This window comes from Jaculus jaculus, chromosome 2 (genome assembly GCF_020740685.1).
Source record: "Jaculus jaculus isolate mJacJac1 chromosome 2, mJacJac1.mat.Y.cur, whole genome shotgun sequence".
In the NCBI taxonomy this organism is placed as follows: Eukaryota; Metazoa; Chordata; class Mammalia; order Rodentia; family Dipodidae; genus Jaculus; species Jaculus jaculus.
In genome coordinates, this window is record NC_059103.1 from 196,344,187 (window position 1) to 196,371,717 (window position 27,531).

Sequence of the window (27,531 nt, forward strand, 5' to 3'; positions counted from 1 at the left end):
ACCTGGAGAATCAAACCTGGGTCCTTAGGCCTCTCAAGCAAGCACCTTAACCACTAAGCCAGCTCTCTAGCCCCATGGGATCTTCCTTTACAAGAGGATGCTCACACCAGTTGGCATGACTCCTGTGGTAATGTGATAAGCTCGAGTGCCACCCTGGAGACATGCTGAGTTTGGCTAGATGCACGAGCCTTCTGTCTGATGGTCTGAGAAGTGAAAGTTAGGCCATGGGGATCTTGAGTTATAGGTGTGTACTGTCTGATCACAATGACATGTCATAGCACTTGAAATCTCCTCTACATTCCATTCACTGAGTTTTTATTCATACATGATGACCTGCTCTGATGAACAGTCTCAGAGCACCAAGTATCTGTGGAGAAAGAGTCAGGTGCCTCTAGTCATTATGCCTGTAGTTTCACCTGGGCAGGGCCTATGGGCTTTCATTGACGGGGCCCCATATGATGCCTTGATTTGTAACAAGCACCTGTGAGAAGAAGTACAATTATATGTCAGGAGTAAGTTGGCCCTCAAACCCTGAAATGATTTAAGACATTGATTTGTGTGTCCTTGTGGAGTGAGTCAAATGAATGTCCTTGAAGCAGGAGATCCTCAAGGAAGTTCACACTGGGCATGATGGCTCATTTGGATGACTGGATCAATAAACACCAGGGGCTTAGTGAAACCCAAGTATGAGCATATTTGTGATGGTATTGCCAGAGGCGATTGGATCATCTGTCCTTGGCCTAATCATTGGATAAATAAATCCATTGATTGGAGTCATAATGTGAAGTCGTTGTATTTGACTTGTGAAAATGCTATCATAATCCAGGCACAGAGTCATGTCTGAAATCCTAGGATTAGGGAGGTAGAGGCAGAAGGATCAGGACTTCAAGTTCATAGTAACCTACATAGCTATTTCCAGGCCAGCATGGGCCCCATAAGATATCATCTCAAACAATAATACAATAACAGCAAAACCAGCAGTGAAGCACTGGCATAATTTCTAAGATCTCAGGCCAGGTTTTGCTAGTGACTGGACTGTCTTTCCTTGTCAGCCTGGCAAAGCACATCACTGGCAAACCATTTAAGCCAGATTACAACAGCCAATCCCCAACTTCCTTTTTCGTAAAGGACATCAGAACACTTGGTATTGTAATTTTAATTGCGCTAATTTATTTGAGAACGAGAGAGACAGACAGAAAGCAGCAGATACAGAGAGAGTGCATATGGGAGCTCCAAGGGCCTCCTGCCACTGCAAATGAGTTCCAGAGGCATGTACCACTTTGTGCATCTGGTTTTATATGGGCACTGGGAAATGGAACCTTGGGCTGTCAAGCTTTACAAACAAGTGCCTTCAACCACTGAACCATCATACCAGATCCACAAATTTTTCAACATTGTATGTACTTGGCAGTTTTGTGGAAAATCCATTGTCCACAGTTGTGGGGACTTAGGTCTGGGCATCCAGAGCTATTTCATTTGTCTATATGCTAGCATTAATGCCACATTCTTGACTGCTGTATCTGTATAGAAATTTTGTAAACAGGAAGCATGTTTCCAGTTTGTTCTTCCTACTAATATTGCTTTGGTTCTGGAGCTACATTAAAATTCCTTAAGAATTTGAGGTATTAGTTGTTTTGTTCCATGTTGCACATCAAAAACAATGTCTATCACCTGATAGGCAAGTGCTATAGTTCTGAGATACAGTAAATAGTTATATATTTTTTGTCATCCTGGGGTCAAACTCAGGGCCTTGTATAAGCAAGTGGTCTACCGTTTGCCAAGAATTTCACAAAGAGCTGTGAAATGCTCCAACAGACATGTCTAGTCCTGGTTTCATCCACCAAAAACAAAGAACAAAATGAAACAGGCCTCTTTCCCCTAAAGTAGCTTACAAAAGAATCCACATGTAGACTTTACTCTGAGACTCAACTCGAATGTGAGTCATCTCAGCTGACCAAACTGGCAGCAAACCTGTGGAGAAGGTGCACACACTGTTGGAAAGCAAGCCTGGGGAGAAAGCACACACAGTTGGAAAGCAAGCCTGTACAGAAGGCACACACATATACAATTGGAAAGCAAGCCTGTGGAGAAGGCACACACACACACTTGAAAAGCAAAGCAAGAGAGTTCAAGACAAGAGACCCTCTCCTCCTTTATACTCACAAAGGGGCTTGGGTCAGGAAAAACTAAGACGTAGGATACTAAAGGACTCAGAGCTTAAAGAGGGATCACATATGTAGCACAACAGGAATTCATCCAGAAACACTATACATGCAGGATGCATGTATGAGAACACCCAGGCAGAGCCGGGTATGATGCGCACACCTTTAGTCCCAACACTTGGGAGGCAGAGCTAGGAGGATCACCATGTGTTTGAGGCCTCCCTGAGACTACAGAGTGAATTTTAGGTCAGCCTGGGCTATAACAAGACCCTACCTTGAAAAAATACCCAGGCAGAATTAAATTCTACCCCCCTCCCACAGCCAGGCTGGGAAGAGGGGAAAATGTACATCCTTGTGTTCCAACAGAACTAAGGGATGATGAAGGGCCAGGACAGGGAAAAAGAGAGAGTTACACATGTGATTAGGCTCTTTTATGGATTAAACATCCAGTTAGGACCAGCCTAGTCATCAGACTCAGGGTTGAAAGGCAGAGAACTGACTGGTTGGTGGACCCAGAGGGCTGACTCAGGAAGCCCAGCTCACCCTGGTGTTCCAGAACAAGAAAGACCTGAAGAAGCAAGAAGCAGTGCTCAGCTGTTGTTTGCAGCAACCTTGGATGAGACTGAATCACACGTGTGTTCTAATCCTGCTCAGCAGGCAGGGCGGCACCTCCTGTGGCCCCATGCCTCGCTGACTGCTATAAACAAGTGCCTTTCTCATGTTCCTCCTTCATAAGACCAGTGAGCTTGGTGAGCAGGAGCTTCCTGTCTCATTATGTGGCTGTGGACTGGCTTCCTTGCTCAGATGCAATGCTGTGGAGATTGCCATGATAAGTATTTTGGCAGAAGCATTACATCCAGAAAAGTCAAATTCGTAGTAGTAAGCTCCACATTGCTAGGATGAACTTTCAAGCCAGACACCAGTTGCAGTAGGATAGGTGTTGGGCCTTGAGAGGCCTGGACGTGAGGCCTAGTGGAACTTCCTGGGCCTAGCTGAAGTTTGGTGACCTGTCTCTGGCCAGCTATGACTCAGCAGGGCACCAAATTGCCTCTGGCCTGCTACTTCTGCAAAAATAGAGTTCCTGGGCGCACTTAGAACCAATCATTTCAAAAGTCGCGATATGCTATTGGCCCTTACAGCTCATCCTTTCCTGAGATCCCCACCTTCGTTCTCAATGCTATATAAACACCTGCCTGTTACAATAAAGTGAGATCCTGCTTCAACAAGTATCCCGACTCAGTGTGGTTTTTCTCCGGTGCCTAGGAGAGGGACTGGGTCATCGACACTCACCATCCAGCTCAGCCCCAGGAAGAGACTAGCGGGACAAGCTCTCCTCCAACCCTACCTGCCGGTGAGCCCGGCAGACTGGCACCCAAACGTAGGGCACCTCTCCAATGGAAGAACATTGACAGGCCAATCGGTCTGTGGGTGAGTTTACCCTCATAAGCTATATCTCATATCTAACGTGCTGACCTTTGCTTCTGTAACCTGTGCTTGCTTGTCAACATCTCTTCATTCCCTTTCTCTTTCCTTTCACTTTCGGTTTGCCGGCAAGCTGCATCTGTGGCATCTGTATTTCTAAATGGGTCATACGTCCCTGGTGGGCACACCGTGTAGGCAGAGCTGGAGGAAACTCAAGGTGTATTGCCCCCTCATTTGAGTAGGGACTCTATCCCAGAAGACAGAGCAAACCTGCTGGGGATATCTGCTCCCATCCATACTGTGATTGGTTATCATCGAGCCATCCCCTAAGGACACAGACTCATATGGCCATCATGGATCTAAATCTGAACTTAATTCTGCAGCACGTTTAGCTTTCTTTTGGGTCCTTTGTGTTGGTGTTGTACTCGTGTGTCTGTGTGTTGTTGTTGCCCTAAACAATCCTCGAGGGATCCCCCTAATCATCTTTGGCAAATTATTGATGTCACACACTATTCTCCATTTGGAAAGCTTAAATATATTTTTCTTTCAGTTGATACCTTTTCCCATGCCTGCTGGGCATTGGCACATGCCGGGGAAAAATCTAAACATTCTATTAGCCATATGCTTCAATGCTTTGCCTCCCTTGGACTACCTGACCAAGTTCCCCTGCTTTGTAAGCAAGGTTTTGGTAAATTTTCTCCAGACCTGGAGAATCTCATACTCCATAGGCATCCCATAAACCCCCGGGGTCAAGCAATCGTTAAAAGATATAATCAGACTCTCAAGTCTCAATTACAAAAACAAAAGGGGGAATCCTTACCCCCACACGACCAACTAAAAAAGGCATTATTTACCCTAAATATTTTAAAATTTTCTAAAGAAGATAAACAATTATCCCCTTTTCAAAAACATTGGTCCTCATCCATTACCTACAGTTCTATCTGGATAAGATGGAGGGACCCATTGACTGGGGTCTGGAGAGGACCAGACCTGTTCCTCACAGCAGGGAGAGGGTTTGGACAACTCCCTCCCTTGCGGAGGATTGCTGGCTTTGCCTCTGATCTGGGCCTCCCTGGCTGCTTGCCGTAATCACCAATGATACAACTACAGTTGCCCATATGACCCTACTCATTGGGTTGGGAATAACCACAGGCATGGCCACTGGGACAGCCAGGATGGGTATGGCAGTCCGTCTCTACAGACAGCTCTCTCTCCAGTTGATCAGGGACATAAAAGCCATGTCCAACACTATCCTTGATCTCCACCAATAGATCAGGAATTGTTCAGGACAAGATCAAAAGGCTTCAAGGGGACCTGGAGAGGAGATGGCAGGACAACCCACTGTGGATGGGCTTACATGACTTCTTACCCTATCTTCGCCCCCTACCTGGGCCCCTGCTTCTCTTTCTCCTTATCCTCACTGTCAGGCCTTAATTACACAATTCATTCACCAACGGCTAGAGGCAATAAAACTCCTTCAGGTTGAGATACATTACCACAAGCTGGCAACTCAGGAATTAAGTTCCTCATATGACCCACTACCACCTTCTGTACCCTCCATGTGATCGATGATGGATAAGATCTCAAACTGACTGAGACAGCCTAAGACAGGCCATGGAGTGGGTTCTCAGTGAGCTAAACACATGTTACCCAGTGATGGGTAAGATACCCAGAGGGGGACAACCTAAGACAGGGGCCATGGTGACTAATGCTCTTACAACAAAAGGGGGGGAGATGTTGGGCCTTGAGAGGCCCAGATGCGAGGCCTAGTGGAACTTCCTGGGTCTAGCTAAAGTTTGGCCACCTGTCTCTGGCCAGCTATAACTCAGCAGGATGCCTAATGGCCTCTGGCCTGCTACTTCTGCAAAAAAAAGTTAGCGTTCCCGCGCGCACTTAGAACCAATCATTTCAAAAGTCGCAATATGCTATTGGCCCTTACATCTCATTCTTTCCTGAGATCCCCGCCTTCGTTCTCAATGCTATATAAACATCTGCCTGTTACAATAAAGTGAGATCCTGCCTTGACAAGTCTCCCGACTCAGTGTGGTTTTTCTCCGGTGCCTAGGAGAGGGGCTGGGTCATAGATACTCACCATCCCACTCCGACCCAGGAAGAGACTGGAGGGACTGGCTGTCCTGTAGCCCTACCTTCTGGGGAATCCAGCTGAAAGGGTTTAGTTCAGGCGTACAGACGCAGACTTTCCACACCATGGCAGAAGAAGCTGGCTCCCATTCACAGATGCAAACAGAGAGAAGCCACTGAGCAGCCATCACTACAAGCAAGCACAAATGGACAGCAACAGTGATCCCAGGCAATGCTCAAGCACTCTGTGTACCTTTTGTCTGGAAACCAGATCCACACTTAGTGACCTGAGTCTATTGTGGGACATAGATTCAAACTACCACCTTCTGCCCTGGGTCACAACAGACTCATGACCATCTCACATTATAAATTATATTCAGTCCAACTTTAATGGTCCTCATAATTTTTACCAACTTTAAGATTTTTCCAAAGCCCCCAGTCTTATCTAAGATTTAAGATTGCCTTTCAATTGTTAGTCCTGTAAAATCAAAACAAGGTACATGCTTTTAACCTATTATGACACATAATAAACATTTGCATTGCTATAAGACATGACAAGGAGAGACTGGGCCAATGAGAATCAATAAATGTCAAACACCTGCAGTTCAAGTCTTATAACTGGTAAAGACAGTCTCTAGATTTTTCCACCCTGTCCCTCCAGTTGGGCTGAGTAGCAAGAGAAAAATTTGATACTAAGCCAACATCCCTCAAGGTAGCCCTTGCACCGTCCTTGTAATCCAAAACCTTTTTAGGTCTTCATTGCAAACCATGCTACATCTTTGTCTGCATACATTGGTCTTTCCAGTCTTTGAAACAGGCATGTCCTATTCCCCATGCCTTTTCTCAGGAGAAGCCCCTTCAACAGTGTATTCTTCATGACTCACTCCATGCATTTTTTTTCATGCTCCAGCATTGAAGGAATGCCACAAATTTAATGTTTCTATGCGTTTAGATGGAATATAGACAATACATCTATAAGAAATGTAAATATACTTAGGACTTCCAGTGAAGTGATAGATGCACTTCCCTCCTCTGAGACTGCAGCAGGGAGATTCCTCTGATGTAGCTAACAAGGATTCTGTGACTCTGAGCCTGACCCCTTTGGACAATATATAACTACCTTATCTGAGGAGACAGCTGCTAGTACTTAATCTTATTTGACAGAACCCTATACTCATGGATGTAAATATCTCCCCTTTCTTCGCATGGGAGAATTCAGACAAAGAACTGTAAAAGGTACATAAGTCCAGCACAGTCTGAGTTCAGGGCCTCTGCCAGGTTTTGGCATGAGGCAGCAGAGGTCTGTGCATGAATAAAGGCTTTCTCCCCCTCTCTGAAGTGGATTTTGCCTGATTATTCCCATTGACTCATTAATTCCTGTAACACAAATCAATACCCGGTGTGCAGAATAAACCCACATTGTTTGTCTAGGGATGAAATAAATCATAACCTTGGAGAGCAGTTTTCTCCCTTTCAATCATCTCCTTTCAGGTTCCTTGATGCAATCACACCAGGCATCCTATCCATTGTTTCAATGCAAGTATTTGGGCTATCTTTCTTAACATTTCTAATGTATTTGACAATTTAAGGTTCAGCAACCTAAAACCAGTCTCTGTGCCTATTTCTTTTTGGTGTGTGTGGGGGGGGGCAGAATTGGTGAGCTAGGGCTTCTAGTTGCTGCAGGCAAACTCCAGGTGTGTGTGCCACCTTGTGCGCATGTGCAATCTTGTGCATGCGTCACCTTGTGCATCTGGCTTACATAGGGTCGTGAGAGTGGAACCTGGGTCCTTAGGCTTCACAGGCAAGTGCCTTAAATGCTAAGCCATCTCTCCAGCCCTGTACCTGTAACTTTAAACTTGATTAAAATTTTCCAAATTTACCCCCCTCCAAGTAACTGCTGCTCCCAGAACACATAACCCACAACTCCATGGGGAATACCTACAACCCCACTGAGGAGGATCCCCAATGGTATGGGGGCAGGGACCAGGTAAAAGAGCATACCAACATGATGTATCCATATGAAATATGTTATTAATAATAAGTTTTTATATATTTTATTTTTATTTATTAATTTGAGAGAGTGATACAGAACTAGGCAGGTAAAGAGAGAGAGAATGGGCCTGCCAGAGCCCCCAGCCACTCCAAACGAGCTCCAGATGTGCACGCCCCCTTGTGCATCTGGATTACATGGGTCCTGGGGAGTTGAGCCTGGGTCCTTTGGCTTTGCAGGCAAGCACCTTAACTACCAAGCCATCTGCCCAGCCCCAATAAAAAGATTTTTAAAAAATTGAAAAAAAGTATATTAAAATGATGAGAAAATATAACTATTACTTTGTAAAACACTGAAATTTATGTGTATCTCTGAAAAATTCTATTTAACATTAAAACGTTTTATTTGTAATTAATGAGCAATAAATCTTAACTCATAATAAAAATGCCTTGAATCCCATAGTTTATAGGTATAAGCCTAATAATTTTACTGATAATAAACTTGTGACTTAAAAATTATCATTAATAAAAAATACCCATATATTATAGTTCATTAAAGTTGAATATACTAGTTATAACAACATTTACTATGTGTGTATATAAAATGTATTTTCCTTTATAAAATTTTTTCCAACTTTAGATTTCTCAGTTCTATATCTTCCACCAAACACATCATTACAGTCACATTCAACCTTGATCAAACTCTCTAGGAATGGGCAGCAGAACGTAGCAGCCATTATGCCAATCGTCCAGTTCCAATGAAGTTCTTTGCAGTCTTTTCTTCCCTATTGAAAGTTAATAGGCAAAGACTCAAAATACAATTCTCTCTGCACATATAACTTTTCAAACTCTCACCCGAATAGTCCATAAAACTTGACTTACTACTCTGGAAGGCATCTTCAATTGCAAATACCAAGCTCCCACAAAAGACCAAAGTGTACATTGTCAATTCAACTCAGCAATGACCCTACTTAGGATACCAATTTCTATTGTTGTCAGTTCCACCTTGCTGGGATGAACTTTGAAACCAGACACCATTTATGGTACAAAGTAGTTTATTTCAGGTTTACAAATCCAGGGAATTTCTGCAATATGGAAAAAACTTGCTCCCATTCATAAATCCATATTATTCTCACCAAACTGCCCAGAAAGCACTACACTTAAATTTCATATTCACATACTAATGCTATTCTCACTTTTGATTAGAGAAGCTTGACTTTTCAGATGGCAGTGACCACTGGGATGACCCAAAAGGCAACACAGTGCTGAAAAGAAGGGATGGAGGAGTGTCCAGCACTGAACATCTTTATCACACCCTCCAAGGCTCAGGGTCCATTGCAGAAGAGGTGGTGGAAAGAATGTAAGAGCCAAAAGAAGTTGTACCACTCTTTACAATGCAACTGTCCAGACAGAAATTGGCCTCAATATCCTTGACCTCAAAGTGCCTAGAAATATCTACACAAGACCCTCATAATAGGATAAAAAGACGATGACATCAAAAAAAAAAAAGAGAGACTAATGGAGAGAGAGTGGGGATATAATGGAGAGTAGAGTTGTGAAGGGGAAAATGAGGGAGAGAAGGGAAATATCATGGTTTATTGTCTGTAAGTATAGAAGTTGTCAATAAAATAATAAAATAAAATAAAGGCAGGCTGGGTATAATCCCAGCACTTGGGAGGCAGAGGTAGGAGGATTGCCATGAGTTTGAGGCCAACCTGAAACTATTCCAGGTCAGCCTGAGCTAGAGTGAAACCCTACTTAATAAAAAACAAAAACAAAAACAAAAAAAAAAAAACTAAGGTGGAGAGTAAACCTGCATACACTCTTGTACCCTGACCCATGTACAAACGTGCATGCCCTCATGTATGTGCCCCGTACATGTACACATACAAAAGAAGAGAAGACAATACTGTAGTGGCTGGGGTCTCACTGATCTATCAATTGACCACCTGGTGTGGTCCTCAAGGATCCAAGTGTCCCAAAGGCTTTAATTTGACCTGGTCCCTGCACTTAGCACAACCTACCTGAATGGCTATCTGTCTGCCTGCCTGTCCTGCTCTTTTCTTCTGCAGCCTCCGTGATCCCATCCCTGGCTTGTGCAGCTCAGCAGGACCCTGAAGCTCAGCTCATTTCTGACACTGTGGCCCGATTCCAGCAGCAGCAGCAGCTCCCGGCACATCTGGTTACGTGACGAGCCCCTTCACCCACAGAAGACTTCGCCTCCTCTAGCTTCTGCCACTCAGGCCTCTTTGAAACTCCTTGAACCCAGCTAAAGTCTCTTTGCACTTCATGTGGCCGTGTCGATCCACATCGTCTAGATAGATAAACCTACCATCAGGTGAGGATACTAGTGGTTGAGATCGAACTAGAAGAACCTGGTTGCCTCAGCCTCTATCAGAGAAATTGGGACTACTTGGCAAATGGCTACCAACGAAGTAGACATGCCATTTGAAATTATTCAAGAAATTCTGACGTCAGGGTAAGACACAGACATGTTCATTTGTGTTTACAACATGGGGTGCTCAATTAATGCTGACCACACACCTAAGCCCAGATGCCTGTTCCTAGGTGTTCCCATACCTTGCCTGGCCTCTTTACCCTCCAAGCCCACAAAATTCTACTTTGTCTCCTTCCTGCAGGAACCCTGACCCCTCACCTGATGTCCATTTCTTAGGTTACCATCCCTCACCTGGTGGCCCTTTCTTAGGTTACCATCCCTCTCCTGGAGGCCCTTTCTTAGGTTATCATCCCTCACCTGGAGGCCCTTTCTTAGGTTACCATCCCTCTCCTGGAGGCCCTTCCTTAGGATACCAGGCCTCACCTGGTGCCCCTTTCTTAGGTTACCATCCCTCACCTGGTGCCCCTTTCTTAGGTTACCATCCCTCACCTGGTGTCCTTTCTTAGGATACCATCCCTCACCTGGCGTCCTTTCTTAGGATACCAGGCCTCACCTAGTGTCACTTTTTTATGATACCATCCCACACCTGGAGGCCCTTTCTTAGGATATCAGCCCTTACCTGGTACCCCTTTCTTAGGACACCATCCCTCACCTGGTGTCCCTTTCTTAGTTTGCCATCCCTCACCTGGTGCCCTTCTCTCAGGGCTTGGCCCCTTGCCTTTGGGCCCCTGATGGTTTGGTGGTTACTGACTGGACATGCTCTCAACTCAACTGAGAAACATGTTTCTGAGCAGGTCTTTTAGATTGTTTCCAGGGGTAATTAAGGGGTGAAGACCTTCCCCCAGACTGGTCAGTACCTATGGGGGAATGGGGCAGCCTAAATTTAACAGTGTTCAAGAAAGAAAAGTTAGTGCTGAAGACCAGAGACTCTAGGAATCCTTTGGGCTTTCAGCTCCAGTTTGGGACTGCTGAGGCATCCAGCTTTGTGGATTGAGCTGCTACCAGCTTTCGGCCTTTTCATTGTTGCTCCCCTGCTCTTCTCAGTTGTAAGTCAATCTAATAGCCATGTATGAGTATGTATAGTCTATATATACATATATGTGTATTTTATATGTGTGTGTTCATGTGTACTAGTTACTTTTCTCATTGCTGTGATCAGATGCCTGACAAAGCAATCTCAGAAAGGGTTTGTTTGGGCTTGCGGTTCTGTGGAACACAGTCATCCGGGTGCTTGTCATTGCCCTTCGCATTCACAGTCAGGAAGCAAAGGGTGATGAATTGATGAATGCTCAATTTTTTCTTTTCCTTTATCTTTTCTTTTTTTGTTTGTTTTTTCAAGGAGGGGTCTTCCTCTAGCCCAGGCTGACCTGGAGTTCACTATGTCTTATCAGAGTGACCTCAAACTTGTTGCAATCCTCCTACCTCTGCCTCCTGAGCGCTAGGATTAAAAGCATGTGGCATCAGGCCTGGCTCACTTTTTTCTTTTTATTCAGTCTGAGCCTCCAGCCTGCAGAATGACTCCACCCACAGTTGTCCCCTCAATTCACCTGACCCAGGAACTTCCTCATTGGTTCACCCTAAGGTTTGTCTCCTAGATGCAATCAAGCCGGCAGCTGAGATTGACCATCACACCTCCCTTAGCTTCTACTCCTCAGTGGATGTCACTCCTGAGGCTCCCAACTCCTAACTTTTCCTTTCCGTGCTGGCTCCTCACTGTGGTCCCTCTGACTACAGTTCCCTCATTGGTGTCCCTCCCTTGGGTTCTTGCCCCTTGGCCTCTGGCTGCTTACTCACCATCTCTCAGGGATCCCAATTCTTCGCCTGACACCCTTCCCTTTCTTTAACTCCTGGCCCTCTCTTTAGTGGTCTGACATACCACTTCTATGCTATAGGAAGTGAGACAAGCCTTGGTGGCCATCAAAGTTTCTACTTTGTTTTTTTTATTTATTTATTTATTTTGGTAGGGGTTAAGGTAGGTTCTTGCTCTAGCCCAGACTGATATCTGGAATTCTCTATAGAGTCTCAGGATAGCCTCAAACTCATAGTGATCCTCCTACCTCTGCCTCCTGAGAGGTGGGATTAAAGGTGTGTGCCACCACACCTGGCTCTGATTTCTGTACATTTTTATTGGCCACCTTTAACCTACCAGTGAAGTGGGCTCCAGTGTGATCAGATAGCAAGTCCCCTTCAGTCTAGGATTCTAGGCTTTTTAGCACTTTGTCTCCCTTCTTGGCCTGAGATGGCCACTGGCAGCTCTCCCCCTGCTCAGGAGTGGCCGGCTGAGAAGACCCCCTTGGCGTCGCAGCTTCATAGGGACTGGTCTCTGCTCATTGCGCAGAGAAGGAACAGGCCTGAATGCTCGGCACTGTGCGCTGGTCTGCACAGGCCTCCCCACCCTTCCTGCGTGGACAACAGCATCGCGGGTCTGTGCTCAGGAATCAGTCCACGGGAAGCAGCTTAGCTGAGGAGTCCTCAGGCTTTCGGACCACAACAGTGGCATGGAGTGGGGTACACTGTGCTGTTGCGTCAGCTGGTTCTGAGGAGACATGAAGAGACACACTTCTCCTCGTCACAATAGTGCATCAATGACAGGAACAATGAAAATGATTTCACTATTGGCAAACCAATGAGTTAAACTGGGATTACTTACAGGAGCATGAACAACTAATGGGACTCCATCCTTCAAGAAAATGTCTCCCAACATTGTTAACCAGTATGTCTTCAGAGAGGGGAGGGTCCTTGTGAGCCCCTCTCTGTAGAACTGTGGCCTGCCTGCAAATCCTCCATGAAGGGTACAGGGGTCCTCACAGGGGCGGGGGGAAGCCCAGCTGCTGAGAATTCATGAAGGCAATGGCGGTGTAGGCCTGGAGGACAGACCCGCACAGCACATGTGCCTTCTGCTTTGACCTCGTGGCCTTGTCCAGCTCTCTGTGCTTTTCCCCAGCTGCCCAATGGGTCAACTAAAACCGGAAGAGCTGTGCTGGATGCTCGCCATCATCTTCAGGTGTTGTTTGGTGTGTGCTGGCGACATGGAGAAACTAACCATGGAACATGTTCTTTGCCCCCAACCCCGGCTTTGGGAGCAAGTGTAGGAAAGCAAAGGACTGAATTCAGAAAGAGGAGGTGGGGGCTGGAGAGATGGCTTAGCGGTTAAGCGCTTGCCTGTGAAGCCTAAGGACCCCGGTTCGAGGCTCGGTTCCCCAGGTCCCACATTAGCCAGATGCACAAGGGGCGCACGCGTCTGGAGTTCATTTGCAGTGGCTGGAAGCCCTGGCGTGCCCATTCTCCCTCTGTCCCTCTATCTGTCTTTCTCTCTATGTCTGTCACTCTCAAATAAATAAATAAATAAATGAACAAAAAAAAAATTTAAAAAAAAAAAAAAAAAGAAAGAGGAGGTGGGCCACGTGGAGATGGGCTGGCCATCAAGCCTGGGCGTGCAGGGTATGTGGGTCTATGTGAGAAGAAATCACGCAAGCCTGTGGATGTTCGAGCTCGCCCCATCTCGCCTGGTGGCTTGTGACCCAAAGCTACTTGCATTTATTCCCAGAGTGGAAAGCCAGTTTCCCCATGCCAGCGGCACACTCTCCTGTTGCTATGACCCACCTTATGTTGGCCAGGGGGTGATGTCCACCCTCTGCTCATGCCGTCGTTTTCCCCTGCCATCGTGGATCTTCCCCCTTGAGGCTGTAAGCCACCATAAACCTCTTTTCCCCAGAAGCTGTTCTTGCTTGGGAGAGTTCTACCAGCAATGCGAACCTGACTGCAACAACCACCATAAGGGCTGGGGTGACGGGGGAGGGGAGATTTCCTGGGCTCACGGTGCTAGTCTTTCTCAGGAACAAGGTGCCGTGTTCCCTCCTGCTGCCTGACCTTCATGTGCTGCCATTGCCAAGAGAAGAATCTAGCCTGATGCCCTTGAGGACTGCCCAAATGTGGCATTGGTGCACTTGCTCCCTTCACCTGGGCATGAAGCTGCTGGTAAGAGCAGGGAATGGCACTTGGGCAGGCTGGATGCCTGAGGCCTCCCACGTTGTCTCGGGGCCACAGCTCTGCTTTGAGGGATAGCTGCCACTTTGGGAAGAACTGACAAGACGCGGGAGGCCCGAAGCCTGGCGAGCCAGGACACGCCTGACTGTCCTCGCTGAAGGATGCGGCTGCTGAGAGTGTGAAGCAGGGCCACTGAGCACATGGAAGAGAAGCTGCTACTGATGTGGCTTCCCGAGGAGGCGACAGAAAAGCCTGGACTGAATGTGTCCCAACAAGACTCGTGTGACTGCATGTGAACAGGAGGGTCAGGAGTCTGAGGGAAGACCCAAGTCATGTTTTCAGTCAACATGTTGGTTCTTTTCAGTGCTCCAAGGACCATTCACATTCTGCCTTGCAGGGTCAGTGTATAGCTCATGAGTTTGAACTCCTGGTTCCCAATACATTACACTGTTTGTGAGGCTGTGGAACTGACGTGAGGAGGGGACTAGCTGAGTTGCTTGTAGAGAGGAAGTTCAGAGCCTAGCCCCACTTCCTGTCCTTGTCTGCCATGTGCTTCTTGTCCCACTGGCCTGCGAGGAGCTTAGGAGTCCCAGAGGTCAGCTGGCACTGTAGGAAAAAACCCCCGCAGGGGGCCCCCACGCTCTGCCCGGATAAGGCGACACCCCAAATCACTCACGAGAAGCGGTCTTGATGCAAACTGCAAGAGGATTTTATTCCAAGCGCGCTGGGGCCCACAGTCGTACACCGCACAGGGGTAGAGGACTGCAGAGCCCCGAATGCAGGAACGGGACAGTTTTTATAGGGTTTCTAACAAAGCCTGTGCCTTAGACCAATCATTTTCTAATATTAGGAGCCCCGCAGGGTGTTAGCCAGTCAGTTGGTGCCACCCCATAGTTTCTAAGCCAATTAGTTTATGACCTTGGAGGTCAGCATTTGCGCAGGTCCTTGGGTGGGAGTAGCAGAGTGTGGTTCCAGTCTCCTATGACCTTGGTGGTCAGCATTTGCGCAGGTCCTTGGGTGGGAGTAGCAGAGTGTGGTACCAGTCTCCTGTGACCTTGGTGGTCTGAGGCAGGCTGCTACAGCTTATGGTGCGAGCTACTAAGGCTAACAGTGTGGGCTATTAAGGCTTATAGTGTAAGGCTTATAGTGCAGGCTATTTACAGAAACCAAATAAGTGGTTCACTTCATTACTCATTTCCCATCCTTGAGGGCTATCTCATGCCCTTTTACCTAGTTTTATATTAGGAGTGCGCTCTGTTATAATGAGAAGAGGGATTCTTTACTTGCTTCCAACAGAGAGTAAAGCCTGGAGTTTGAGGTATGCAGGGGGCCCGCTTAAGCTCCCCTTGGAGCGTGATAGTATTTCTGAGCTTCTGAATTCTTGGGCCTTTCAGCACCTCCATGGATCCGCCTACTGTGAGCTCAGTAAGACCTTTTCTCCCTTCAGTTGCTCGTGTCAGGCGTTCTGTCACAGTGACAAGAAAAGCAGCAAATACAACCAGTGAATTCCCTAAGTAAGGAATGTTGGGTCCTCAAACTGTTTCTCACTGTCTGAGGGATGCTCCTGGGTCCCTGATTTACACTGGGACTGTTCGCAGGACCCATCCTTCTGGGGCAAGGTTGGCATATCAACATCTATATTCTTTTTTTTTAAATTTTTTATTTATTTATTTGAGAGTGACAGACACAGAGAGAAAGACAGATAGAGGGAGAGAGAGAGAGAATGGGCGCGCCAGGGCTTCCAGCCTCTGCAAACGAACTCCAGACGCGTGCGCCCCCTTGTGCATCTGGCTAACGTGGGACCTGGGGAACCGAACCTCGAACCGGGGTCCTTAGGCTTCACAGGCAAGCGCTTAACCGCTAAGCCATCTCTCCAGCCCCTATATTCTTAATAGTATGTGGTGATATTAAGAGATGGAGCCCTTGGGAGCTGGTTAGACCATGAAGGTAATTCTTGGGCTGAGATCAGTCCTTCCAAAAAGGTTGCAGGGGATGAACCCTTTGGCCATGCAAAGACAGCTAGGTGGTACCACCTATGAGCAACAAGCCCTCAGAAGACACCACGCTTGCTGATTTCACACTTTGATCTTGGACTTCCCAGCCTTGACACTGTGAGGGAAAAAAAAATCTCTGTTATATTAAAATTATCACTGTAAAATATTTTTCTTTTTAATTATTTATTTATTTAAGAGAGACAGAGAGAAAAAGGCAGAAAGAGAGAGAGAGAGAATGGGCATGCCAGGGCTTCCAGCCACTGCAAAGGAATTCCAGATGCATGCACCACCTTGTGCATATGGTTTACATGGGTACTGAGGAATTGAACCTGGGTCCTTAGGCTTCACAGGCAAGTGCCTTAACTGCTAAGTTGTCTTTCCAGTCCATTGTAAAGTACTATTCTAGAGTATGACAAATGGACTAAGACACATGCTTAGAAAACAAATGCTTCTGCTTGCCAAAATTACTGAGACTGACAGAAAATGGGAAGAAGGGGAGAGTTGAGCTTTCATCACTGCTATACTAGCATCACCATATAGACAGAAATTAATGGAAAAAATGGACCCCAGACATACATGGAGGGATCATAAAAAATAAACACAAATATCCACTAGAATAGACATTTATTCAACCTAGCTCTTAAAGAACAATAACTAAAAGTTACACAATGATCATATTTGCATGGATTAGATGGCTAAAAAGAATGAGGTTCAGTAAGAATTTTTTTTTACAGTGTCATGGGAACAGGCACTCACTGCTCAATCACATGAGGACAAAATCACCCACAGCTCTGGTAAGGGCTATAGCACTTTGAAGCAACAAGGCTCCCCCTCCACACTGCCATACGGGGGGACCAAGCATTCAGAGTACATGAGTTTATGGGTGACACCTAATTCAAACCACCACATTGGGCTTAGCATAAAAATACTACAAAAGGGCTGGAGAGATGGCTTAGTGGTTAAGCGATTGCCTGTGAAGCCTAAGGACCCGGGTTCGAGGCTCGATTCCCCACGACCCACGTTAGCCAGATGTACAAGGGGTGCACACGTCTGGAGTTCGTTTGCAGTGGCTGGAAGCCCTGGCGCGCCCATTCTCTCTCTCTCTGTCTCTCTCTCTCCCCCTCTCTCTCTGTCACTCTCAAATAAATAAATAAAAATGAACAAAAAATATTTTAAAAAACTACAAAAAGCACAAATGCTCGTTAGAGGAAGTGGTTTGTGTATAAAGGAGGGTGTTTAAAAATGCATTTTTTTTTAACTCTATGCTTGCTCTTGTGGGGCAGTGAAGCGAGAGTGAGGTGAACAGGAGACAGGAGAAATATTCATATGGGCTCCAGTCCCGAGAGGAGAGCCTCACCAGGTGGCATGGTCCTGTGTGCATGAACCCATCACCTTTTGTAGAGCTGGGGCCTGCGTGGGCAGCGTATTTATTCGTCCATATTACTAACCTGGAAGCCCCTACCCACTCTGGCAGAGAAAGAAAGATGGGTGTGGGGCTGTCTGGTTGCGGAGGCCCCCACAGAGTGAGGGGCAATGTGGGCGCTGAGCGCCGGATGTCGCTCAGACCCTGACCTTTGGACGCCCTCGCCTCCTCCCCCAGGACCAGGAGCGCAGGGGAGCTGGGCAACGGTCCCGAGGAGCGCCCAGTGGGAGAGCCACGGGGCCAGCTGCCACCCAGACGCTGGGCCGCTGAGTGTAGGAAGCGCCAACATGCAGAGCAGGCGAGCCCCGGGGTGCGGGCGGAGATGGAAGGTGTCCTGGGAGGCGAGGGGATGGGCCCGGGCAGGGCGGGGACCCGGCTCTCCCAGGAGCCGCGCGGACCACTTATTCTTCCTTTTAGCTACGGAATCAGCTACTCTCTGGAGACGACAGGTCTGCTGGCCTTGCTGATAACCTTGGGCCTGCCACTAGGTCAGACTGCCAGCAATGCCCAAGGCGAGTGGGGTCCTTGGAAGATGTGGCATTGAGGAGGGATCTCTGGGGAGGAAGAGGAGGACAGCACATCCGCTCAGGGGTACACTGCAGCCCAGCTGGCTGGCAGCCCGCAGAGGTCAGAAAGGCTACAGCAGGGCCAGGGGCTCCCCCTAGGGGCAGAGATGGGTTGGTCCTTCTTCCAGGCCTCTGGGCTCTTCCCTATGGCTCCTCTTGCTGCAAGGAAAGTCCTAGAAGCCAACGCCAACTTGGCTTCAGACTTGCAGAGTTTTCTGAGAACAGGGGTGGGATTGGGGGAAGAGGTGTCTCTTCCTACAATTGGGCTATCTTCGTTCGGATGCAGGTCACTCTACTGCCCTGCTAGGATGGGACCTAGAGAGACAGGAAGGAGAATGGGACAGGAAAGGAAAGCAGGGCTTGAAAGTGAAGGCCAGGGGCTGGGTGGGCGCTCCTCAGCATCTTTGGATACAACCGGGCCAGTGTGAGATAAGGATGGGAAAGTGTATGTGTCTTTGGACTCATCCCGTGTGTCCAAGTGTGCAGAACTAAATGAGATACCTAATAGGTGGCTGAGGGAGGGAGAGAGGACAGAGAACTTGGGTGGCACCCTGGGGCTGTGGGAGCTGGGGAGAGCAGGAGCCTGGTGGCCTTATGATGACATGGAAGGTGACAGGATTCATCTGGCAAAGGGTGAGAACTATGGTGTTCTCCTTTTTTAACCTCTCGTTGCAGCACTCCGGTGTTATGGCTGTGAGGAAGAGAACAGTTTTGGCTGCAGTGTTATTAAGAACTGTTCACCTAGGGACAAGTTTTGTGTTATCGGTGCCGTGAGTAAGTGTCTCCATCAATTTCTGGGTCCTGCCGCAAGGCGACGCTTGAATAGAAACAGGGTTTTTTTTTTAATTGAAGAGGACTGGGGAGATGGCATGGTGGTTAAGGATGCTTGCTTGAAAGCCCGCCAGTCTGGGTTTGATTCCCCAGTACTCATGAAAAGCCAGTACTCATGAAAAGCCAGTTTCCCAAAGTGGCATGTGCATCTGGAATTCATTTACAGTGGTAGGAGGTGCTGGTGCTCCCATACTTGCTCTCTCTATGTCTGCCTGCCTAGCTCCCTCTCTCTGTCTCTCTTAAATAAATAAATACATTTAAACAATTGAAGACAAAACCTTTCGAGACTGGAACGTAGCAGGCGTGGGAGGCCTCAGCACTGGGCAGCTTGGGCCGGGCAGGATCGCACACACCAGCAGTTGGTCCATGTGAAATACTGGAGTGTTAGGAGAAATACAGATTTATTTTTATCCATCTTTACATGAAAACTCAAGCTGCAATGATGTCCAATGCCTAACTGGATATAGCATCTACATAGCTTTTAGAAGAGATTTGGGGTACAGTCATTGTTGGAGAGTTTTCACATCAGCTACTCAGTTATCCATAATTTGTCCCAGAGATTCTGGACACAGGAAGAGCTCCCCAAGGAGGAATTAGGAGACCCGTGAAATTCTGCCTACATGGGGTATTTTTCTGCATTTGAGAATTCAGTTTAACCCTCACACCCTGGGCCTTTCTGTTCTGAAATGTTTGTGGCACACAGAAGCAGTAGATAGGGCTCAATGCAGCCAGCAGGAACTTTACGCCTTAATATGGAAAAATGATCTTACACAATGAAAGTCATGGTGGGGTTATAAGGCTGAGCCAGGCCTGCTGAGGCATCAGCCACAGCCAGGGACTTCTGTGTACCTGTCTGCTTCAGTCCCAGAGGCTTGAGCCAACCCCATGTTTCAGAACAGGTAACCCGTTCCCAAGCAGAGCCCCACATCCCCAGAGATTGTTCACAGGCCGGGAGAGCATCCTGATGGCCACACTGCCAATCCAGAAGCGGTTATCAACAGAGGACTTAACCCTTTTCTTCCTGGGTGGTGGCTCCTGCCTCTGGTCTAACAGCTCTTGTTGAGTGGAGGCCTCTGATAAGCTCCCCACAGAGTGCAGATTTGACTGGTGAACAGAAAGGTGGTGTTTTGAACTCACATGATTTCCTCTTTCTCATTAGAAGTGTTACCACGTTTCTACATGGTTTCAAAGCAGTGTTCCCAGGTCTGTCCAGCCACTGAATATCCCGCAGAAGTTGCTGTCCCTCCACCGCCCAAGCCCAAGCCCTTTGGCATTACAGAGCCCATGCCCTTCTTCTATGTAAGGTGCTGTAAGTCAGACTTATGCAATTTTAAGGGGTTGCCTACCAACGAGATGACTTTGTGGGAGCAGGCTGGGAAGGCCAGCCAGAGGAAGTGTGTCCACACACAGCTGCTCTTGCCCGGCCACCTGGTGCTCACTGCCACTGCCCTGCTCTGGCCTTAGCCTGCTGGGAGTGGCAGGACCTGTGCCACCCCTTGTGGGACATCAATGCACTGTACCCTGTTTTGACCCTGTTCATTAAATTGGTTTTGATGGTTTGCTCTTAGTTTGACTCCTCAGGGTCCTCAGAATGGAAAGGTGGGGAGCCAAGCTTCATGGCTGCTGGCCCCAGGAGCTGCTCAGCTTTCATCAGAGCCAGTCTCAGCTCCTGCAATGACTCCGTGGGCCCGTACCCTTCCGATACTCCTTGCTGCCTCCATTGTCTCTGCGTTACTGAAGGAGGAGCCTCTGCCCCATCTCGCCCACCAAGATGCCGTGCTCAGTACTGACTTTTCCAGGGACCCAGGATAGTGGAGGAGACTGAATAGTTGGGTCTAAGCATCCTGGAGTGGAAGACTCCTGTGCATGGCCTCAGCCGTCATTTGGCACAGGTAGGTGGTTTTGTGAATTCCCACAGGAATTTGTCTAGCATCAGAAACTTGGGCTGGACAGACAGCAGCAGAAGTGCTTCCTGTGTGTTGCTGGTGAGATGAAGCCATCCAGCTGGGGCTGAGCATTACCACTCAGGCCTCTGCTCTCAACAAGGCCTTCTTGCCTTGGCTGCCAAACCCCCTTAGCCGCCTGTCCTGTATTTTTCTGAAGCTGCTAGGTGAGGTAGGCCAAAGAAGACAAGGCTGTCCCTGTCATACTCAGCCCTCCAAACACGAGGCCAGAGGCAGTTCTGGGGCCAGGGGAAGAATCAGGCAGGGACCCCCGAGGGCTGGCATCTTTCCAGGAATAGAGAGGACCTCCACTGTCCATTTCCAATTGTGAGCTCTAGATCCATGCCTTTCCCTTGGCACCTGAGCCAGTAACAACAATCAAGCTGGTACCCACATCCCAGGGCTACACAGTTCAGGGGCACCACTTTTTGTCAGGGCAAGATAGTATTTCACTCCACACAGCAGGAGCAGACCGGGGCGAGTTGACAGTCAGTACACATGAACTTGGAATAGTGTTTGGTTTGGTGCTGATGTGCCTTTGGTGACATTAGGACTTTGTGACTTTTTGATGGTCCTGATGGTGGTACCAGATTGCACAGGATGAGGATCTAGAATGAATGGAGCAATATGATGTTACTGAATGTTAGATGCCCTTTATAGGAGGTCTCTGTGGAAGGAAGGAAGCTAGGGCCAGCATGGCACTGCATCATGCAGTATAGCTCATTTAAGAGCAAAGGCATGAGCAAATGATGGCCATTTCCCCATTGATCCGGGAGGACCTCATGCAGCAGGTGGGATGGAGACAAGTCCCAAAGGACATGCCTGCTGTCCCGTCAGCCTGGCAGAGCCATAGAGCCCACGCAAAAGTCCTGGGCAGGTGGGGGAGGTGGCAAGAGAAAGAGTTCATGCCTTTTATTTTTCCTTTTGAGATAGACTTTTACCCTAGAGTTCAGGTTGGTCTGGATTTTTTGTTGTTGTTGTTGTTTTTTGTTTTTTGAGGCAGGGTCTCACTTTAGCCCAGGCTGACCTGAAATTTACTATGCAGTCTCAGGCTGGCCTCAAACTCATGGTGGTCCTCCTTCCTCTGCCTCCCGAGTGCTGGGATTAAAGGTGCCCCACCACGCTCGGCTGGTCTGGAATTTTCTATGTAGCTCAGGCTGGCCTCAGACTTGTGATCCTTCTGCCTGAGCCTCCTGAGTCCTGGGATTATAGCCATGAGCCTCTATGTATGGCAACCATTCTTTTCTGGCTGTCATGTTTCTAGTTGTTTCAAGACAAGGACTCAAATGATACTGGAGTTTAGGTAGCATGATAACAATCTGTAATAGTCCTTAAGGGCAAGACAGAAGGGAGGCTATGGAAGGGGCACTTGTGGGATAAGAGTTAGCCCAGCAGTGTGGAGGTTAGGACTGAGACCAGTTAGCACTGAGTGGTGAATCTTCCCCAGCATACCAGCTGGAAACGTGAGATTGGCTGAAGTGCATCTGGGTATGAGCACTCTGCAGGCCCCATGGCAGGAGAGAACTTCAGTTGCTTTTGAAAGATCAGTTGACTGGGCTGGGTGTGTGGATCAGTGGTGGAATCTCTTGAATTTTGGACTTTGGAAACTTCACTGGGCAGAGAAGGCCATCACAGCAAGGCGATTAAGGGTGTCCGCAAGGGACGGCACCTAAGCCAGTGATGGGGGGATCTCGAACTATAGAGGAAAGTGCTGATGATGAGGCAGGAAGCAAGCAAGAGAGGAGGGATGCAGCCTCTGGAAGCCATGAGAACTATGGGTGTAACTGTAGGTGTGGGCTTTCAATAAATGACATTACCAACTAGGTGGCCATGTCGCTGCTAGAATCTGTAGGCTACAAGTGACAGAAAACCCTCAAATCATAATGACTGAAAAGATGAAAATACACACTTGCTGGAAGAAGTGATGGGAGGTGGAGGGAGCAGCCTGGGCCTGAGTGTTCCTGCTCGGAGACTCCCCAGGGGTCCTGCTGCAGCCTGGAGCACACCGTGAGGCTGAGGAAGGTACACGGACCATGAAAGCACCGCTGTTCTCATTACCATAAGTTCTCCAAAATACACGTGCATGGAGGGATCATCACATGTGTGCTGCTTTAAACAGTGGGCTGGGTCGACTTTCAGCACAGAGACATCTTTTAATCTTCAGGAGACCCCCAAGCTGTCCTACTGCTGGACTTGGGACCACATAAGAGCAAGTGGGGAGAGTGGGAGGAGGTCTTGAACACTGCTCTCACACCCTGGTCTGTGAAAATGGCAAGCAAAGAATCCCTAGGATGCAGGGAGTAATTTATCAGCACCTGACACGCAGGCTTTCAAAGCCTCCATACATGGAACAGACTTGTTTGTCAGCCTGAAGTGCTCCTCCTTGCCAGCTCCACTAAAAATGCCATTACCCGTTAACTCTTGGACGAGTATGATGGTTTATGCTGGTCCACAAGACAGCACCTAGAGTCACTGGTGAAGGATTGTCTAGATCAGGGGCCTGGGCTGCTCACCTGGGCCTGAGTGAGGCCCATGCCTCAACTTCCTACTGCCACGTCTTCCCAACCAGGGCGGACTGTGGCCTGGCCCAGTAGCTGAAATAAACCTTTCCTCCCTTAAACTGTTCTTCGGGTGCTTTGTCCCTGTAGTAAGAACTTGACTAATACAACAGGCAACTATGAACCCCCCCCCAACACAAAACCAGCACAAAGAGGAAAAGGGAGGCCATTATCATCATGAACACAAGGGGTTAGCTCATAAATCGAGGCAAATGAAATGGTGGGTGGGGGGCAGGCTCTAGGTGAGCTCTGCTGGAACAAGTTCCTACCTAGGATGAGAAAAAGTTACTGTCCCAGGCCCGGAGACAGTGCCCACAGTGGGGAGGCGGGCGGGAATCAGATACACAGTAAAGGCATAAAGAGCGAGCTTTACAAGCAAGGACTCCCCCAGACGTGGATGGGCCCTGAAAGTGGTCACTCACCGGGAACGCTAAGACCTGCCGACATGGGTATGTTGGGACTGTCCCTAATGCTGAAAGTGCCCTAGGCTGACTGTCCACTGGTGGCTCCTCAGCAGCACCGGAGCACTCCGTGTTAGCGTTAGGAAAGAACGGGAGCTTCCAGAACACTGACCACAGAGAAGCTGTCATTCACAACTGAGCTGCCTCGTATTTTTCAGCCACAACTTTTGTCGGGCTGAACTCCCAGAGCCTCGGCTGTTCTCCATCAAACATACGGTCTCTTAGCTAACTATCTAGTTTCCAGGAGCAGGGGTATTTCTTCCATTTCCCCCTTCTATTTCTGGCTGAACTCCCAAAGCTGTGCCCCATCTGTCCATCCCTGTCTTCATTAGCCCTATCTCTGCCTCAACAGGACATTATGACCATATAGGATTTACTTGGGGAATGCAAAAATGCTTTAATTTCAGGAAAGGACAGTAGTCATGGCAACATGGGAAGTCAAGGTGGTAATCAACACTGGCCTAGGGTTTTTAATGTGAGATAACCAAGAACAGAAGGAAATTTCAACAATGTAAGAAAACTCTCCCGCTAGAAACCTGAAACACCAGTATAACCACAGGCTTTATAAACTTCTGCTACTGGTTCAATCTAGTCAATCTTGGTCAGGAAATAAACATAAGGGGGTAATGAGATGGCTTCACTCTGCAGGTCCTTGAAAGGGGGTCCTTAGGTACTCCACCTAGAAATGACAGCCCACAGCACAGCCAGTCTGAATGTGTCCCCAGAGTGCACATGTTGGCAACTTTCTCGTCTGTGCATCAGTTTTGAGAGATGGGGCCTTAAAATAATGGCAGGGTCATGAGCTCTGCTCGCAGGAATGTGGACTGGTTAAAGGAACACTTTGGCCCGCTTGGCAGCCTCTCCTCCTCTTACCTCCTGCCCTCTCACCTGTTCCCATGCGATATCATAGCAAGAATCCAGCCCTCCTGGCACTTTGAAGTTGGGCTTCTGAGCTCCAGAACTATAGAAATAGTTGTCTACTGCTTAAACCAGCGACCATGGCAGCTGGAGAAAACTAGGTGACATGGGTCAGCCAAACACATCAGTCAGATAGCACAGATGTAATTTTCAAGTTGGAGGAGATTGAAGAAAAGTAGAAATCATTAGATTCAAAAGACAGGTGGGAATAGTTAGAATTGTCCTCCATTTTTCAGAGCTTACAGGATGTTAGAGATACTGAAAGAAATTTGAAAATTTTCTTCTTCTTTTTTTTTTTAGCTCTCCAGAACACCTAGCAGCAAGCTGGATAAAGTAGCAAGCATCTGTAATCCCAGGCCTCCTATAGCAAGATGGGAGATAGGATGGGAGAGCTATCCTGAGCTACACAGTGGTGAGCAAGAGACACTGTCTCAAATAAGGTGGAAAGGGAGGCCAAAGTTGCCCTCTGACCTCCACACACTTGCTGTGGCACACATCCCTCACACTCACACACATGAACAGACACACATATGCTAAGGAATTATTAAGAAAATTTAAGCTAAGCATGGTGGCACACACCTTTAATCCCAGTGCTCAGGATGCAGAGGTAGGAACATCACCATGAGTTCAAGGCCACCCTGAGACTGCAGTAGTGAATTCCAAATCAGTCCAGGCTAGAGTGAGACCCTACCTCAAAAAAAAAAAAAATAAGAAAGAGAAAATTTAAAAACAAAACATGATGAAAATAGTCAATAGTGAAATAGTAGGGATAAAGTTTTTATCTTCCATATATGCATAGAAAAAATAAGAGAGAGTGGTGAAGGAATAATAGAATTAAAAAGTACTAAGGGGGCTGGGGAGGTGGCTTAGAGGTTAAGGTACTTGCCTGTAAAGCCTGAGAACCCAAGTTCGACTCCCCAGAACCCACATAAACCAGATGCACAAAGTGACACATGCGCACAAAGTCACACATATCTGTAGTTTGATTGCAGTGGCTAGAAGCCCTGCTGTACCAATTCTCTTTCTCTCTCTCCCTCTCTTTTACACTCTCTCTCTCTCTCACTCATAAAAAAAGTGCTGAGGAAGATAAAATGTGCTGTATGCCTCAGCAACTCACTAACCAGAATCACCAGTTCAAACTTAAGAATACAAAAGTGTTAATAATGAGAGAAGACACAGTGGACATATTAATACCAGACAATGATAATTTAAAAAAAATTAAGGGCTAAGGAGATGAAGGGCTTAGCTGGTAAAGTGCTTACCACATAGCATGAGGACTAGAATTCAGAACCCAGCACCCACATAAATGCCAAGCAGGTGTGGCATCCTGCAGAAGATCCCAGGGTTTCAAGATTGGGGGATTCCCAAGACAAGATGGCTAGCTAGACTAGGAGAATCAGTGAGCTCTGTGTTCAAGCAAGAGACCCCGCTTCAATAAATAAATAGGCACTGTGATGGTGGATTACTGATTTAATTTGATCAAGAAACCAAGGCTGGCATGGGCACAACTCTGTCTGAGGACATTTCCAGAGAGGATTAGCAGAGGGAAGAACACCTTCACTGAAGTGTAGGTGGGTCACTTGCATGGGCTGGGGTCCTGGATGAAAAGGTCCCAAGCTGAATGATGACATTACACATTCTGCCTCCTGCCACCCCAGCCCTGAAATGAGTAAGAGACTTCCCACTGCTACTGTCACAGCTGAGAGTGGCTCTGGCCACTGTGCCTCCTCTGCCCTGGTCGACCATCCTCTCAAGTTACGAGACAAAGTAAATCCTCCTTTAAATTATTTCTTGTCAAGTACTTGGTAGCAGTAATAAGCAGAATAAATAAATATCATTCTTTGCCAAAACAATGACCCAAAATGCAAAGTCATATGTATTTTACACAATTGGCAAAAATATCTACATGCAGGACCCAGGGAAAGTTTGATAAACAGGAATTTAAAAGTTTACATGGCAGGGAAGAGAACTGGAAATAAACAAATAAAATGTTTGAGTCCGAAAGCTGAAAATTAGCATTGAACCCAGAATGAAGCAGCATCGAGAGGGTGATAGAGACCACTGCGAGCTGAGTTTGGCACCGCAGACAGCCAAGAAGATGGGGGTGCGGGGGGGCTGCAGGCAGAAAGCAGCGGCTACAGCAAAGGTCGGAAGTTAGCTAGGAGAGGCGGCTCCTGTCGGTAATCCCAGCACTGAAGAGGCTGAGCTATGAGGAGTGCCTTAAGTTTGAAGCTAGCCTGGGTTGCATAGAAACTTCCAGGCCAACTTAGGCAATCTTGAGATGAGACCCTACCTCAAAGAAAGAAAGAAATAGAAGTGCAAGGAGCTTGCTCTCTAGGACAGGCTAAACAGGTCTAGCAGAAGTTTAATGTCAATAACTACAGACCCCATTTTTTAATTTTTTTTTAAATTTTTTTATTTATTTGAGAGCAACAGACACAGAGAGAAAGACAGATAGAGGGAGAGGGAGAGAATGGGCGTGCCAGGGCTTCCAGCCTCTGCAAACGAACTCCAGATGCGTGCGCCCCCTTGTGCATCTGGCTAACGTGGGACCTGGGGAACCGAGCCTCGAACCGGGGTCCTTAGGCTTCACAGGCAAGCGCTTAACCGCTAAGCCATCTCTCCAGCCCAATTTTTTTTAAATTTATTTGAGAGAGAGATGGGCAAGACAAGGCCTCTAGCCACTACAAACGAATTTCAGACACATGCATCTGGTGTATCTGGTTTTATGTGGGCACTGGGGAAATTGAACCCAGGTCCTTAGGCTTTGCAGGCAAGTGCCTTAACCACTGAGCTA